The sequence below is a fragment of the Falco rusticolus genome, chromosome 14, assembly GCF_015220075.1.
Source record: "Falco rusticolus isolate bFalRus1 chromosome 14, bFalRus1.pri, whole genome shotgun sequence".
NCBI classification, from domain to species: Eukaryota; Metazoa; Chordata; class Aves; order Falconiformes; family Falconidae; genus Falco; species Falco rusticolus.
This window is the reverse complement of record NC_051200.1, coordinates 22077262-22095705: the sequence shown is the minus strand read 5'-3', so window position 1 is coordinate 22095705 and position 18444 is coordinate 22077262. Positions and strand designations below refer to the sequence as shown.

Here is an 18444-nt window from a genome sequence, read left to right as displayed (position 1 = left end):
CCAGGGCCATTTGGCTACTCTCTCTGCTGTTAAACTGCTGTGTCATTTCTTAAAAACACTGTCCCTGCTGCCTGCCGTGGTCCCTTGGCAGGGAGCAGGAGCTGGGCAGCCCTGCCTTCACCCGATAAAGCATGGGCTTTCCGTTGGTTGGGCGGGCAGGGAGGAAGGAGGACGTGTGCTTTATCTTCCTTCCTCCAGCACTGTGTGGGAGTGCACTTTTTTTTTTTTTTCAATATTTTTTCCCCCCCTAAATATAAATGAAGGCTGGGTTTTAGCGTGCAGGAGCTGGCGAGCTTCCAGGAGCACACCCTAGGCTCCCACCCCAGCCAGCCAGTGAGCCCTGGGACCTCTGGCTGTGCCACGTGGGAGGTGAGGGTGCAGCTCCTGGACTGGCTGTCCCGGCTGCTAGTTTTATCCTGGTAAAATTATTATTTCTTATTTATTTCTTATATATTTATATCTTATACATTTATTATTTCTCTTTCATGATGCAGGGAGCAAGGCATCGTCTCCCAAATAATATCTTGGGTACCCATGTTGGATATCTCACAGCTTCTGGCATGGTTACGGGCTGAGCACAAACTCCCAGACCCTCCAGCCTTCCTATGCCCACCCAAAGGGGTACAGGCAGCTTCTGCCTTTGCTAAACAGGTGGAGAACTATTGCAGTTTGGGGTGGGGGGGTGGGTGGTAATTGTACTGATTCAGAAGCATTTAACAAATTGAAATGTCATTCTGCTCTATGCCTTTTTATTTTTTCCTGTTCCAGCTACAATGTCAAGTAACTAATGAATGCAACATGATGCGGTATTAGGTTTAAAGCAGTATTTTCCTGTTGCTGTTCCTTACATGTTGGTCACACCCTTAATGATCTTCATAGGAAATATTTACTTTGAGGAGTTTGGTTCTAAGTATGCCAAGTGATCAAAACCAGGCAAGGCATGGTTTGCTCTCATATGACTTCAGTTTTTCCTGGAAAGAAATGGGAACAAAATAAAAATCTTACTTTCAAAATTAATGCAAATCAGCTTGAAAATCATCTTTTCCCAATAAATGAACACTCTGTTCTTTCTCAGGCAATCCAATATTAACTTTTATGGGAATAGAAACTCAAGGAAGAATAAATACTGGGGAAAAGTGAGGTCTGTAATGGTGGTGCTGGTAGTGTCTGGCAAGTGTTAATGCATAGTGTACATACGAGTGTTGTATGTATATCCTTGCAGCTACCAGTTTCGAGCTGTTCTGAAACTGGGATCTTGATGCTGAGAAGGGAGAAATAAACATCCATGCAAAGCTTTCTTCTTAGTGCAGTCCCCAGTTTAATATCCTCAAGTCTTTTTAAGTAAGCAAAGATGCAGCAGCCTCATACATCGGATATTGCTCAAGGTGGAAAATTGCCCCACTGCTTCTTATTACTCCTATTGCCTCACCCAGATTTGTTACAGACTGAATTTCAAAGAAAACCATGCCCACGTGAAGGTATATGTGTAATACCTTTACATTTTTTTACATTTACAATGTAAATACAGATTTACATTGCTGTGCGATGTAGCCTCTGTGTGCTGTAGAGACCAAAGGCATGTGATTTTGTCAGGCCAAAAATTTCTACCCATGGCAAACCCTTGATGCTGCGTGGCCTGGGGAGTGGGGATGACTCCTTCATCACTCTGTCATCAGTCTGCGGCTAAACAGTGACAGAAATGCTTGGACAATTTTTCTGTTACTTTATTTGGATGTTTTTCTTTACAAGTCTTGGTTTATTATGCCTAGTACCTTGCTAACCCTAAGTCAAACATGCAAGAGTAGGGATTGCCATAAGAAATCTCTTAGAAACAATCTACACTGACTTTTTTATTTTTACACTAAAAAATGTCAATGTCAAGGTTTAATAACTGGCACGAGGAGCGGGGGCCATGCACAGCTCACATTACTGACACAGCTCAGCTGGCACCGCTTTCCAGATCCGCAGGCCTTGCCCAGGTGTCCTGGCACAGGCAGGGAAGGGGTGGCGCAGAGCTGCTCGTCTAAAACCACTATGGGTCTGGGGGCTTTCCCAAGTGTTTTTTTTTAAACTTTTTTTGGTCCCTATGCCCAGATCCCAAGGTCTTTCCTTTGAAGCCCACCTTGCTGTTGCATACCACACATGCACATTTACACAGCTAGGCGCAGCACAGCACCTCTCCTGGCTCACCTGCCAAAAAGAGACACAGATTTTGGCCATGTGAGGAAAAACCCTGTCTTTTTTTATCCTGGAAATACTGCATACACTATTCTGTTTGGGTCATTGCTCAGCATCTGTGCATAAATGTTCAACAATTTTTTTAAAAAAAACAAAGGAAATCCTTACGCAAAAATAAATAAAAAAAAGGCCTGCATCACTGTGGGCTTATGTTCAAGAGAATTGTATTGGTAAACTAAACTATAAAGCATGGATGTTTTAGTTATTCCAGCCTAAGAGCTACGAATTTGAAACTGCAGAGTTAAGGTTAGACATGACAAAGTAAGAAACAACTGAGTTGCCAGAAAATCCTTTGAATGCTTCGTGGTACTGTCATCAGCAGGGAAACCACCTTGTGTATCTTCAGGATCATCTTAGCAGCTTTATGCCATGCAACTGGAAAGGACCAGAGGGGTGAGAGGGTCGGCACGGCTCGTGCAGTTTTGGGGTCTCTCGGAGCACCTGGGGTGCTCAGATCCCAGCTTGCTCCAGCCATGCAGATCACATTGCACCATGAGGGTGCCACCCCTACTCTTACAGCTAACCTGCAGGCACCATTAAAAAAGATGTAATGTTACTACTTTGTGGTGATTTTGGAGTAGAGGTCTCAGCCCTTAGAGTTTTCCCACTCTGTCAGCCTGCTCTGTCTTGTGTTTTCTTGTGGGAATATTGGATAAAACTCTTTTGAGCTAAACCTGCAGCACTGCAGCGCCTTTCTTTCCTGTTAGCACAGTCTCCTGTGCTCACACATTTGTTCCCTACAGATATGCCAGGCAGAACTCACAGTCTTGTCCAGACAACTGCCCTAAAGGCAGGCAAGCATGCCATGCATGTGCATATACACTTGCAAAGTATTGTTTACATCACTTTTTGCAACTTTTTAGGCAGTCATGGCAGTGGCTTGGCTCTCTGGGGTGGCTGCGCAGAGGGATGTGTGCGTGTGCCAAAGAAGCGTGGGTACCTCTGGCCTTTCCCAGCCCGTAAAATATATGGGCTATTGCTTAAAAACCTTTAATGATGCTTAATTAGCTTCTAAATTCCCAACATTTAATTCAGATGCTAATGTTTCTTTGCTGTCGTGGTATCTGGTAACAGGTAAGACATGGATTAATCCCACCTAGGGCTGCTGCAGGTGATGCTGGGGGTGAGAGGGGAGGGCTCAGAGGAAGCCAGAGGAGCAACCACGGTGCCCTCGCAGGGTGAGGGTGGCCGTTGCCTGTCCTGGGAGGTGAGAACTTGGGTTTTCTCTTGGTGTCCTTGGCACTATCTCATTCACCCTCCAGCTTGGTAGGAAAACTCATTGAACAAGGGGTCGCAGTATTGACTCTACTTTGGGGAATGAGCGAGCTTTAAATGGTACTTCTCGGTTACAACTTACTATTTGTATGTTATTTATAAATAATCAATAAAGCCATGCAGTTAAACACGATAACAGAAATTGTGTAAGGACAGCAAGCATTGAGTTTTGGTTTCCACCAGCGTACTGGAACGTGCTTCTCCCAGCAGCTCATGAAGAACTTTGCTCCTTCTGCCTCCACAGCACATCAGCTCGACTGAGACAGGTTGATCTTTGTCTTTGCTGCTGAATAATGAGGCAAGGAATGTGTTCAAGCTGTTGAGTAAACCACCATCATCTGTAAGAGATTTCCCATCCTTGTGCCTTAATGGTCAGGACAAGTCTTTATGGGCTGGTCTTATGCTTGCTGGGAACATGTTGATCTTCATCTTCGTCTGCTGAGCTGTTTTTTTTAGAAATTAAGTTGAGTTTCTTTCACTTTTTTATTTTTATTTTATTTGTTACTAATAAATTATTCATCAGTCTTGTGGCAACTGGAATTTTATATGCATTTTACCTGTTTACTGATCCTTGAATTCCTGTGACGCTATGTACCATGTCTTGTTTGTTGCTGGGCTGCAGAGACAGAGGTTCCAGGGATGCTTTGACATATACCAACACGTCATGTGCCCACTCCATCACTTTGGACCTGGGATCAATTCACAAAACACTCCGGTTTGATTTTGGGAATGGTCAGGGCCTTTCCAAAGGGATGTCTTTCCTCTTAGGGCAGGGGGGCCACATCTGGGGGAAATCCACCACCCCAACCTTGCTCAAACTCTCTTCTGCAATGGTCACTGTCCCCATCTTGGGGTCTCAGCATCGCCAAATTGCTGGGAAACCTTCAGCCAATGCCTGGGAGCTCTGCAAGCCCTGAATAACTGCCCTGTCTGTATTTATTTTGAAGTACCACACTAGTGGCCCTTCCCAGACAAAAACTTGCTGACGGGATGGGCCTTCAATGAGTGGCACCTGCAACAAATTCCAGCCACGGGTGCAAGAATCGCTTTGTAGGCTGAAGCTTGGGAAGTAGTTTGAAGAAATCCCAACCACCTTACAGCTCAGCAGCCCAACGGTTGCTGACGAAAATACTGACAGCTCTGTTTTATTTGCAGTCCCTCTCTGAAGCTTCCTGGTTTCTGTTTCATATGGATTAGGGAGTACTCGGCACGCTCTTTTCACCTCCTGCAATTTTGTTGCTCAGCTACACGCTGCCCGAGTTCGAACCCCGCCCGGGAATCTGCTGTGTCCCCACTGTCCTGCCTCCGCTTGGGGCTGTCACTACACCAGCTGCCTTCACATTTGTCTGTCTTAAATCCCTGCTGTTTGCAATCTCACATGAGTTGGCACGGTGCTGGTATACCACCACCTTCTGGTAGCACCATGGGCAGCTGTAGCAGGGAGCCGGGCGTGCGGGTGCAGTGGTGCTGGACCATGCTGCAGCATCCTCAGGCAGGCGCTGAGGGTGGCATGAGCACCCTCCTCTTGGGTCTGTGTCTGAGTGAGCTTCCAAGCTCTGCCCTGCCTTTCTTAACCTTTATGGCCCTAAATTCATCTTTTAGTGAGTTTTCTGCCATTGACGTCATAGCATCACAGCCTGGTTTGGGCTGGGAGGGAGCTGACAGCCCCCCGAGCCCCAACCCCCGCCAGGGGCAGGGACACCTCCCACCAGCCCAGGTTGCCCCCAGCCCCGTCCAGCCTGGCCCTGAGCACCCCCAGGGATGGGGCACCCACAGCTGCTCTGGGCAGCCTCTGCCAGCGCTGCCCTCACAGGGAAGAATTTCTTCCTAATATCTGATCTAAATCTAAAATTTACCTGGCTTCTTTACTTGCTTTTCCCTGGGTGGAGACGTCCACTATTTCTCTGTGCTGTGTGGAGCTTTTCAAGAGATCCCTATGCTATTTGCAAAATAGTGTGCAGTTTAATTTTATTAGATTGTCGATAAACCAGCAGGGCTTAATTACACACCAAAATTATCTAGACTTGAAAGCATGGCGATCACTCCCTTGTTCTCCTGAGTTGTAACTTAATGCAAAACCCTCTGTCGTTCTCCATTTTCTAGTTCTTTCATTCATTCCTGCTGAGTAATTAAAAATGGCTTATAAATAAACACTGGGAATGATTTCCGAAATGTTCTGTATTTACTTGCAAGGCTGGTACTTCTGTCATTGGCCCACTTAAATGATTTTGAAAGATTGTATACAGGTTCCTTTTACAATGTATTTGAAGTTTGTAATCCTGCTTAAATACACAAAAATAGGAAGGATTAACAAACTGCCACACTGAGGCCAAAAGAAGACAGAGCTAAAAGCAATCAAGGAGCAGCCTATCAGATATGTGAAATAAATTGGGGGAAAAGTGGAAAACTGTCAACAAAAATAATATGTTATGGATCCTCAAGCCTTTGTGTTTATGCTAGAGGAAGCCTAAAATAATCTGTGGTTTCTGATGCTTGATTTAGTTTTCCACAAGCCTAATTAACACCAGATTAAGTTTGCTGCCACTATAGTTTATTGCTGAGACTGACAAATACTTGCTGTTTATTTGTTTTCTAAAAAAATGACTGGAGGCAATAACAGTATGACACAGTTAATAAGTTTGAAAACAATGCTATAAAATTCATTTTTATAAACTTAGTCTTTAGGAAAAATCCCCGTGACTTTCCGTATTAAATTCTGACCCTACAGTCCTTGGGAAGGAAAAAATCCCACTGATTGAATGTCCCACTGATTTAAGATACAGCCCTGTGAGTTAAGCTAAAAATTAAGCATGTGCCTCAGTGCTTTGCTGAACAGAGATGGACTATACTATATATTTCGATAATTCACATGCTCAGGGGCTTGGCCAGGTGTGGGCCAGCGGTCTGCAGGATGGAGCTGCACAAAGCAAAGACTTACAGACAGAAAATCCAACACCATGTGCATCAACCCGCAATATGGGTGTTTCCTATGAAAAACATCCTGGAGTGGCATCAGCCATTATATGACTCCGTCACTATGTGACTCGCTCACTATGGATGTCACAACATCAGGATTGAACCCGATTCCCAGAAATCCGGGAATACCTGCTACGACCTCGGTGAAATCCCAAATCTGCAATCATTTGTTTATGCAGACGGCTTTGCTCATGCAGAATGACCCACTAAAGTCACCGGGATTTCTGATGCAAGTAAAATTCCTTGCACAGTGTATGCGTGCATCAGAACACCTTGCCATGTCAGAGCCGAGGGCGAGCTCCACAGGCTGCAGATACGGGCTACTTATGCCAAAAGTTGGCAAAAAAACTTTCCATCCCATCTTCTCATGATTATCCTTGGAAACACATACTCTATCCAGTGGCTTCATTGTGACTCCTTCTGGACACGAGCCAAGCCAAAAGACAGAGAGGCTGGCAAAAACAGATCTGAAAAAGTTACCCAAGTCCTTGGAAACCTCATAGCAAGTCTGAACTGGGCATAGATCAAAATCTGGGCAGGAAGGTGGGGTCTTACAGGGCAGGTCTCCTTGATCCCCATTTTTTGTTCATGACAGGTCAGCAGAGCTAGAATATTTCACAAAAATATAGAAGCAAAGAGCCAGCTCATACTTTTTCTTTCTCTCTCCAGCATTGTGGAAGAAAGCTATTACAGACACGCTGGTGCTCAGGTCTGGGATGTACACCTCTGCCACCTTGGGTAGGTCACTCCACCTCTCCGTGCCCCATTTCTTCATTGAAAACAGGTGGACAAACCTTCTGTGGTGTGGGGTAGTCAAATCCATGCCTGGGATGTGCTCTGTTTTTCCAGTAATCATGTAACAAATATGAGCTCTTTCTCCTGCTGAACACATTTTATTAACTTCCCCGCTGTGTGGTGTTACCTGACCTGGCTCAAGGAGTTGTCTTTGTTCTCTCCATGCTGATGGAGAAATACAGTGCTGGTGTCCCATGTCCTCACCACATCTGTTCTCAACATGAGCCTTGTCCTGGAACCAGGAGGGTGGCAGTGCTCGGGTTTTGCCTTGTGGGAGGCCAGCGCTACATGACACCGGCCACAAACCCTGTGAGCTCCTTACCCCAGAAAACCCATCTGAAACCTGATCTTCTGTATGTGATATCCACGTTGACAAAAGAAACACCAAGCAAGCAGATAAACAAATCCGGTTTCCCCTGTGCAGGCTTCACCTGTTGTACAGTAGCTCCCTGGCATCGTCTCCATCTTTCTTGTTTGCCTTTGCACCTTTGAGAAAGTCCAATTAGTGTTTTCGTACTTTTTTTTTTTTTCCCCTGAAGCACTGCTGTCATGCTGAGGAAATCATGCATTCACCAAAACAACAAAGCAGCTCACACCCAAATTGCAGATAAAAAAAAAAAAAAAAAAAAAGGTGTGGTTTTCTATTTTTCATTTTTCCATTTTTCAATTTAAGTTTCTATGAAATAAGTCTTAGGATGCTTCTCCTGAAGCTACAGCACATGGAAGCCAGTGACCATATGCCATCACCTCTTGCTAAGACAAACCCACTCAGAAATGAGTACCCAGTATGGGGGTAAGGAGGCAAGTGGGGAGGAACAGGGAACCCTAAGGAGGGAGAAACGAATGGCAGGTTGGCAGACCTCAGGCACTGGGCTTCATTTCAAGCCTCCCTGGGGACAGTGAGCTTCAGGTCCCAGTTGGTGGTACCCTGCCAGGAGCCCTGATGTTTCCTGGGGGCTGCACTGTGCTCCTGACAGACCCTCAGCCTCTAAAGAAGTCATCCAGGTTGAGGGAACTGATTGTATCTGTATGGCTAAAATACTAAAATGTGAACATAGATGGGGATGAACAGGTCAGGCAAATATACCCATTTTCACTGCAAGTCAGAGCCAACATAGTCACTGAGTTTTCACCCTTGTGCCTTCATTTCCCTGCAAAGCAAAGGCCAAAATACTCTTGTCTTCGTGCTGACCTGAACCCAGGCTATTTTTGCAAAGGCCGAACAGATAACGTTACTGTGTCATGATACAGCCAGCAGCTCAGCTGGGAGATAAACAGAAAGTCATAATCCAGCACAAATGTCTGATAAAAAGGGGCAAATGTCAGGATTTAGTGGCTTTCCTCTCTCCTCTGTTCTGTATGATAAATCACGGATGGCAGCAGCTCACCAGACTGTGATGCTGGCTGAGAGAAACCCACCCACCAAGGGACAGTTCACACCTCTCTTCCTGGCCACGAGAAATTGAGATGATGCCTCTGAGCATCCTGCATCTAGATGCTCAAGGACCCACGGTCCCACCTGCAAAATGCCGGTTGAGCCTATCTTAAAGCTAGTGTTGTTGTCTGAAATTCAGCTTTTAAAATATTTCTTTTGCTACAGATATTGCAGCTCCCTACTCCAAATTGCTCTGCAAAGCCCTGATTCAGACCCATGTCAGGGGCAGCCCCAGGCTCACTCCAAAGCCACCATCCTGCCACCAGCCACCCTGAACAGAAAAGGACAGGGCTTGAAGGATCTGTACTGAAATGGAAGAAAAATACTAAAGATTTCTTTTCTTCTAACATCCAGTTAACGTCAGGCTAAAAACCTCACTGAAAAAGTGATCACTTTATTTAAGGTGTACTTAGGGAACAGCTATTACAGCACTGCAGTTTATCATACCCTGTAATATTGTTAATTTTGCTATGAAGTGAATAAGGGAGGCTTGGGCTATAGAGCCATTTGGATTTAATAATACACTTCCATCCTTCTTAGCCCTGATTTCTCAACTAACTGTGCAAGGATTTATCGTTTGCTAACTGTAAGTGAATTACTACAGGGTAACACAATCCTGAGCTGAAGGCAGAGGAGGGATGATGTCTTTCATATGGCTGGGGAGACCCACAATGGGCTGGGGCTGCATCTGCAGGTGGCTCCTGAGGCAGGGGACACCATTTCCTCCAAGGCAAGGGAAAAAGACATGAGAAGCCCTTTCTAGGCATTTAATACAGTGCAAAATGCAAGTGTAACTTAAATTTAAAAAGTTATTATTTTGAAATGTCTTTCAGAGAGAAAATGCCTGATGTCCTGAGCGGATGGCTCTGCAGGGCTTTTTTCTTGAATATATTTTCTAACAGTGCAGTACACGCTGAGTTACTCTGCTCTTTACCCTCCCTCTCAGCTCCTAAGCCGCACTCCATGGCTTGCTCGTCATGTAACAGCAGTTGCCCCCCTTTCCAGATGCTGCATCACGCAAGGGAACAGAACCACAGTCTCCTCCTGCTGCTTCTTCCGTAGGGAGCTGCAGGGCCGGGGCGGTGCTGCCGCTGCTGAGGACCGCAGGGTACAAGCAGGACCCAAGCCTCACCGAAGCACCACGTTTTGAAAACCCACGCTCCTGTAGCTGCCTCTGCTAAATATTTCAGTCGTGTTTATTCATCAGCTTCAGAAGAAATGAGTGGCTGAGCCATAGAACAGAATTAGAGGGTGTTTCCCTGGGCTTTGGATGAATGCCTGTGTTTTAAACCTCCTTGCCATCTGCCATGGAGGACAGGGCTGCTCGGGGCAGGGGTCAGTCCCTGCTGGTGTTGGAGGGGCATTTGGTTTGAGGGGACGGCATGTGGGCACTGGCTGGTGCAGTCTTGTTGCTTTCCTGGGCCATCACTGGCAATCTGAAGCACTTAGCATCCCTGCCTGCTCCCCAGGGCAGAGTAGGAAGAGGTGTCATGTTTGAACTGTGGGCAGGTACCTCCTCGGGCTGCCCTGTCCTCCTTCCTCACCTGGTGTCTGCATTATTTCTGGACGACTGCCTCCCTGCTATCACTTCATCAGCTGCACAGCTGCAGCCCCAGGAAAGCCTCCCCTCTCCTTCCCTCCCCTCCCCGCCGTCCTGCGCACACCGCCGCCGCTCAGCGGGCCTTGCGGACTAGGGATGGCTTAAACCCTGTTTTGAAGCAGGCAGAGGAGCAGGGAGGGTAATGGGTGTTCTCGGGCTTGGCTGGGATAGAGCCCGGCAGGGAGAGAAATCACCCTGCCGATCTGTTAGCTATATTTAATATACATCAGCGGGACCACAGCGGGAAGGCAGCTGTGGAAAGTGCTCTGCCTTCCTGCAGCCCCTGCACCAGCTCTGCAGCCACCCTTCCCCTGCGCTGCTTCGGCTTTGTCTCCCTGCCAGGCAAAGCAAAGCCCAGAGAAGCCCGACCTCGTCTTTTCCCACCTGAGGCTCTGGCATGGAACTACAGATTAGTGACTCTTCTTTTTTCTCCCATATTTTCTGAAAACAGCCACTGAGATGTGACCTGATGCCGGGATCCCAACTGTGTCTGTTGCTTCCAGGCGTAAGTCAGCCAGCCGGGTGGCGGCTGTGAGCTCAGCAAGGTTACTCGCTGCTGTGCACCATGCCGGTGCTGCTGCCTCCTCAGCCTGACCAAAACTTAGAAATGGAGCGGGTAATTGATGGCATTTTGGAGCTCACATGTCCAGGTGGCTCATGAGCTTCCTGGGGTTCCTGAGCTGTTTCACAGCCCCCGGGACTCTCCAGGTTCTCACAAGTAATAATTTACACCCAGGAACCGTGAAGCACAGAACTGAAATGTCTCCTTTGCTTCGGTGCAAACCTCTGTGAATCGGTACTTTTTCTTCCCTTTACTCCTTTCCCCATTTCCCCCAGTCCCCTCTTCTGCTGCTGCTGCAGAGCTCGGCGTGCTCTCCCTCAGGGGGCACGTGGCAGATGATCCACTGTTTTGGGTCCATCCACAAGGGACATTCAGCCCCCGAGTCAGCAGAGAGGTCCTTCGGAGCACGGCGCCCGGCAGCCCCGCGGCAGTGGGCTGCAGCCCCATGTCTCCGAGCACCCACTCCCACCTCGGGGAGACAGTGGTGGCTGCGGCTGAGGCCGGGCTGTGCACCCTGGCTGCTCCACGGCACCTGCAAAGCTCACCCCACGCAGGTGGCTGGCACCAGGGCTTTGCCACGGGGTGGCTTTAAGGCAAAGGAGATTTGGCAGCTATTCAGCTAAAGCGAAATCCAGGTCAAAGTCGCTTGCTTCTGCTAATCCTTCTCTGTCATATCGAGGGATCACACATTGGGAGAGCAGGACTGAGATTTTTTTGAGCACCAGGAGGTCAGCTACACCTCGGATAAAAATTGTGTGTTGCGGAGCGACACATTTTATGGGACAACATCACACAGAGACCCCCTCATGCAGATCTTCCAACCTAATGTCACTTGTCCCCTGCCATCCATTGTACAAAACGATCTTTCTGCTCAAACTTTCTCTGCTAATTGCCATGGAAATTTGATAATTTCATCCTAAAGGAGAGTTGAGGAAAACTCAGGAAGAGCTCCGATTACTGAAAACTGGAAAAAATTAATCTTGATTAAAGCACTTCCCCCAGGAAAATAAGGACCTCCTGAACTTTGCAGAGAGCTGATTGCTCGGAAGCTGTTCTTCAGGCAATGTTGAACTGTACTTCTGCCAGGTTTTCCTGCAACATTATAATAAAAGAATCTCACCATCACAAGGCAGAAGAAAAAATGTCTTTAGAGGTGTAATTTAGTGGGCTATTGGCAAGACCTTGCTTCAGTTCCCTCCTAAGGGAAAGTGCCAAAATATGCATATTACCCTCCAAATGCATAATGGCTGTAAAAATGCCTGTCAGCTGTCAGCGCCCATGGAGCTTCTCAGATGGAAAAACAGGACTTGAGCATCAAAGATTTTTTGCCAGCACCAAAAGAAGGAGCAAAAGAGAAAATGGATTCTTGATTTGGCATTTTTAAGATGAGGAGGCAGAAGTCCTTTTCAAAAGATCAAAGTAGTGTGGATTTCTGCGTTTTCTGGCAGGTCGATTCCCTCTAAGGTAAAAGAGGATTAGGAAAGGAAGTGCTACAAGTCTGCTGCACAGCATTGAAGCCCACCTGGAGTTTGTATTTAAAACAAAATTGTTTAGTTTAGGTTTGTTATTTTAATTTCATTTAATTCCATTTCATTTTACTTTAGTATTTTATTTTATTAATTTCACTTAATTACTTACTTCAATTAAGTATTCTTCATATTTCCTTTGAGGCATACATTTGCCTAGCACTTTACCGAGTACTTGTGGTGGTGGCTTTTCCCCGGCACACGCAGCATCCCGGCGGTGTCCAAACCTTTACACCTCGGACACGGATCCGGTGGAGCGTGCCCGTGTGTTTTTACCCTTGCCTATCTTGTTCCCGCCCACTCTCAAACTTGGCGCTACAGATGCTTACAATTATCTGCAGATGCAGAATGCGAATGCAGATTTTTGGTTACAATTTGTACCCCCTAAAATTGTCCTTTTGAAGACCTGTCTCCAAATTTCTCCAGGCTTTCAACACTCTATTTATTTAGCAATTGACTCGCCCCGTAAGAGAGCAAACATCACCCTTGCTCCCAGCCCCTCTCAGCAAAGAAGATTTATTGCATTATTATGCAGAAATGTGCTAGATTTGCTGGGAGGGAGAGGATGTGCCTGGCTGCAGCAACCTCAAGGTCAGTTTGCCCTTGGATTAGGGATGGACCTGCCCTGGTCCTCCCAACCTGCAGAGAGGACCTGAGGACGCAGCAGAGCAGTAGCTGCTTTTCTCAGCTAGCATAGGGAACTCTCCCAAGCCAGGGTGGTTAAACCAGCAAATTATTCCACCTCTTTGGGAGCTATTTCTGCAGGGAGCCTCACGCTGCTGTGTGGTCACTTCCATGTGGATTTTGCTGCAAGACTCCATTGCTTCTCCTCCTTCCAGCTGCTTTGGAGACCAGGACAAAACGATGGAGAAGAGCACGTACAAGCAACAGGAGCCCATTTCCATAGCTGAAACTGGTACTGGAAGTGAGCATCCATGCAAAACCCAGCACCCCACGTGCTCCAGAGCCCTGCTGGACTGGTGATGGGGTTCATTTTGGTCTATTCTGAGTGGGATGCAAATCTTATTGCCAGGTCATGGTCTGCCATTGCTTCACAGGAGACGTGCTTGCATGCTGCTGCTCAGCAGAGCCCCACATTTCTCAAGAATGTGTTACAGCTTATGGTATGGATCTTCACAGCACAACCCCGCTTTTAGCTGCAGGGGCTTGCGAAGGGTTTGAAAAATCCTGCGTGCTGCCTCTGATGTGGATGAAGCACCAGCAGAAAACCACACAAAGCTCCCAATGAAACAATCCTGTCAGCCAGGGCTGCTCAGATGGTGTCAAATCGCTGCTGCAGAAAAGGGAAATAACTGAAAAGGTGAAGATTTGGTCCAAGTAGGTGCACATCCAGAGTGGGAAACTCTATACGAGGTCTTGGCAGCACCAGCTTGAGCTCGTGGCAGCCCTTCCTCCAGAGACGTAGTGCAATGACCTAGCTGCTATTAAACAGGCCTTCGAAAGACAAGACAAACCCCAGCTCCTGCCTACCCCAGGTGGTCCCTGTGATCCAACTCATTCTTCACCTCTGCAGCTTGCATTCCTCTGGGTTGGGCTGGTTTGCCATGGGACCATTTGTGGTGGAGGAACAGAGAGAAACCTGCAGCTCCCCGGGGCTCACCACGAGCAGAGCACAACCTCCTTTAGGACTGCTGGCAGGATTTCTGGCGGATGGCTGAGTGGCACCACTCACCCTGGGCTACTTCAGTCCAAGTCCAAGCTGCCTTCAGTCATATTTTCCAGTTGTGCCACAAGAAAGGGAACAGGGACCCCAGGGTGATGGGGAACTGAGGAATGCCAGGAACTGGGATCAGCTTTAGTTTAAATGTAATGTTCATACTCACCAAAACTGGTCGTAAAACATGAAAAGCTGGAACTGCCAACCTTTCCTGCCTCATCAGACCTCAGTCTCAAGCTGCTGGAGAGCAAGTAGAAACAAAACCATGCTTCAACTGTTACTTTACCCCCAAGGAGTTGCCATTTTCTTGTCAACCACAAAATATTTGCACTTTAAAAGTTGTGCCCTGATTCAGCTGGGATCCATCCTCTGCCCTGGCCATCAGGGCAGGACCAGTTCCCCATCCGAAAACCTTCCTCGCTCCCAGCCCAATGGAGGCTTTGTCACACTCCTAGCTCATCACTAAACAAAGCAATGAAAATAGAAGGAAAGCAGAAATCCACGGCCCACCTGATCGAGACCCATGCCCAAGATGCAGAGCCATCAGAGGATCCTCACAGATTCCCTTACCCCAGGGTGCACTTGGTGCCATGAGTGTGTATTTTCCTTTGTGTAACATTTTGCTGAGATACCTGAAGTGGGTGCCATCAGGCTGGATCGCCACTAAACTGGGATGCGTAGATGTGTGTTTGTGCCTACTTCTGTACCGGGACAAGGTAAGCATTAGCTAAAGACCCCATGCGCCAAAATGCAATAACTGGAGAATAATTTCCTGCAGCATCAGGTCTTCTTGCATGAGGTTTGATATATCTAAGAGCAGTTTTTTACCTTTTTTTACCATGCTGTTGGACAAGGTGGGGCTAAAACAGCATGGGTGAAGGGGACATGCCTGCATGGGAAGGCTGGGACCTTCTGCACCCCCTCAGCAGGAGCTCTGTGTCTCCCTTTCACCTATCTCTTTCAACACATTTCCCCTCAGATACTGCAAATCACAAACATCGTCAAGTCCATCCTCTCCTCATGTCCATGACATTGCTTATGGTCCACACTATGGTCCTCAGTGGTGGCTCAAGGTGTCCCACCCTTCTGGGCAGCCCTCCTTTCCACCCACATCCCACTGCACCCCAGAAGGATGTCGCCGAGGGGCCGGTGCTTCAGCCACAGCCGCTTCCCCTGGACTTCATTATATCATTGACAGCAGTCAATATCTCCCTGCCTAGGAATGTATTTACTTATAGGCACATAAGTAATTCATTTATAAAATTGAATTATCTGACTAGGGAGATTGTGTGTTTTGATTGTGTAGCAGTACTTCTGAAACCGACTTAAAATTGATAAAAGCCAGATGGGAAGCGGAAACAGTCCATTTCATGACTCTTTAAACGTTTAAGTTGGTTAACCCTTGTACTGCACAATTTTTGAAGTTGGGGTGTAGTGTGGAAGCAATTTGTTGGTGCGTTCTCAGGATGCAAAGTGGGCTGTAAGTGCCGAGGGGGAAAAAGAAGTCTCTGCAAGGACTCTGAGTAGGAAAAAACACAAGAGTGATGTTTCAGCTGGGGAGCTGTTACAGCTAGAAGAATTTTGAAGAGAAGGGGGACAAATCCTGACAAAAGGGTGTTTGGGTCCAGGGAAGGTTCTCGAGGGTGTGAGATGAGCAGTAAATCACCGGAGCAGCCCTGGCCAGGGCTCACACGGGAATGGCAAAGCCCAGCTCGACCCTCCTGGCTCTGCTGCAGCTCCCTGGGGTGTTACAGACACCCAGGAGGTGGCACGGAAATCACGTCGCCGAGAAGCCGACCAGAAACACGAGTGAAGTCAGCCCATCTGCATCCTTCTGCATGCGAATGGACAGCAGAGCTGTGAACAGGAGTTTATTTTGCTTTAATTATGTTTCAGTCATCAGAGAAGTGAGGAAGAGAGAAGGCACGTGAGGAATATCCTCCAGGGCTGCTTGCTTGCGGGGCAGCACGAGTCCAGCACCTCTGGTTTGTGCTGTGAAGTCTCACCAGTGCATACAAATGGAGCAAATCCACAAACTCCTTTTATTTCCCTGTTCTATCCTTTTTATTGTGGTTTTTTTTTTTTAAAAATATTCTATTCCCGTTTGCTGTCAGAGAGTGTTCCCCCGTGGTAGGCTGGATGCTGCCATGGGCTGGTGCATAGACTGTGTATGGCATAAAATCCCACCTCGGCCAAGCAGGACTCAGCCCTAAATCCAAACCTTTCCAAAATATCTAGCGATACAATTAAAAACCTGCCTCAAATTCCCTAATAATTAAGGAAGAACATGACATGACTGGACCATCTTTTATATCCGCAGCTGAAGGGCAGGAGGCGGATGCCGGGACACATCTGCATCGAATCCCCACGCCATCTCTGTTAGCAATAACCTCCGCAGGTGCTGGGGGTTGTGTTGTCTTCGCTGCTCACTGCATCACCATATACATGCCAGATCTCTTCCCTCCGTGAGAAGCCTCTTAAATTAAATTGCCTTTAATTGGTTTACAGTTCTGCTTCTGCTGCGTTCGCATATTGGAAAATCGAAAGCTCTCCAGACCGAAATACTTTACGATCTCGGTTTCCATTTCGCTAATATTTTCCAAGCTGGTTTCCTGTTTTCCTGTTGCCAAAAACACACATCGGCAAAGAGTAAAATAATTCACATACCAAGTATTTGAAACAATTGTTTCTGCCCAGAAATTAGTGAAAACCTGATACTTTTTTTATCAGCAGACCCCACTGTGATCCTTGCTCTCCTAGCAGATGGATTTTTATCACCGTTTATTGGCGCAGGAGGAAGCCTGATGCTCATGTGCCTTCCCGGGTTTTGGGTCCATAACTGGAATACCAGGGTCTGCTTCACTTTGTGAAATAAAATTTTTCAGATCCCAGCAGAAGTGGGTGTTCTGTTCTCATCAGTTCAAAAATATTTCGTTGTAGGGCAAAAATAACAGGGAAGCTGTCAAAGGGCAGGCAAAGGGCTCTGGGACTGGAAAATTTTGCCCTGTCTAGAGTTACTGCTTTCAGGGCTCAATTCAGGAGAAAAAAATTGTGGTATTGTGAAAGGCCATGAAAGGAAAAACCTTTTTACTGGGGCACAAAGCCAAGGCAACTTAGCAGGCTCTGCATCTTGCACATCCTGACATTTTCTATGTACTTAAGCTATTAAGCTGCCTGTGCCCCGACCGTTCCTTCCCTGCAGCTCCGAAGATGCAAATGTGGGAGTTAAGAGCTTGAAGTTTTGAAGAGCTGATGATTAAAATCTAGAGGAAATCTTGCAATAGCCCCGTTGGGATTTTTTCCTGCAGCGTGAACCCTGGGGAGATGCTGGTGGAGCGTCCCTGGCTGGCGCAGGCTGCCAGGACAAGTGGCTCGTGGAGTGTTGAGTACTTGGTAAATAAACCATAACTTAAATTCCTACAAATCAGCTGCTCTGTGTCAGGGATTTGACAAATGGAAACATTTTCTATTAGTTTAATTTTTTAAAAAAATATGGGAAAAAAGGTAAATTATTTATGTTTCCTCGGGAGTGGCTATTTTTGTGAAACATTAACTGGTTTTTGAAGGAAAACACAAAAAAGGGAGCGGGGGAATTTTGCCAGGACATGGAAATACTGTATTTTTTCATTTTATTCTTGGGGCTGAGCACTTTGGAGAAGGCAGAGGTAGATTCCCATCTCCTGCCCCTGACCGCAGCCCTGCCTGCCCTGCCCCTCGGTGCGGGGAGTTGGATCGACAAAGAAAACAAAAAAGAGGAAACTATATGTCGGGAAACCCACGCGCCTCGTATCGCCTTTCTCTGCGCAGCTCCAGTCGGTTTGGACATGGGTTGCAGTGGGTGAAGCAAGCTTTCCCAGGGCAGCAGGAGAACTGGCTATAGCATAAGGAAAAGAAAAGAAAAGAAATGCATTAAATTAAAAAAATCAAGAAGCAAGTGATGGCGTTTGCTGGTCAGTGGCCACCTCTGACAGAGCCTCAACATGTAATATTAGGGTAGGTGACTGATTTGGGACAAATATAACCCAAAACTGATGCCACTTCACCTCCTCCAGCCTACTGCAATAATCAATACGGCTTTAGAGGAAAAGGCAGGCAAAATCCAGGCTGGTCCTACGGGGGTTTCATGGTAATTTTTGTTTGACTGATTAAATTTAATGGAGTTAACTCTAATTTACACGAGCAAACCTGGAATCAGTAAGAAAAAGACATAAAATAAGGATGGGGAGAGGGAGAAAATATATACTTTCAATTAATCATATAATTTAAATGAATAAATTTAAATAATTTTAAATAGAAAGAGAAGAACTGGCCTAAAAGGTCCACAACATGAATGTACTTTTAGGAAAAATCTGGGCAATA

The 18444-nt window shown here is 46.8% G+C and overlaps 1 long non-coding RNA gene across 2 annotated transcripts; it reads left to right on the top strand.

Moving 5' to 3' along the window:
- The first annotated feature begins 290 nt into the window (after positions 1 to 290).
- LOC119157160 lies at positions 291 to 16590 on the top strand. 2 transcript variants are annotated; one of them, XR_005107415.1, is made up of 3 exons: positions 291 to 419; positions 7159 to 7227; positions 10771 to 16590. It is a non-coding gene; the product is annotated as an uncharacterized LOC119157160 (long non-coding RNA). The 2 variants fall into 2 exon arrangements; XR_005107414.1 differs by having other exon boundaries at positions 7159 to 16590.
- The last annotated feature ends 1854 nt before the right edge of the window (positions 16591 to 18444 follow it).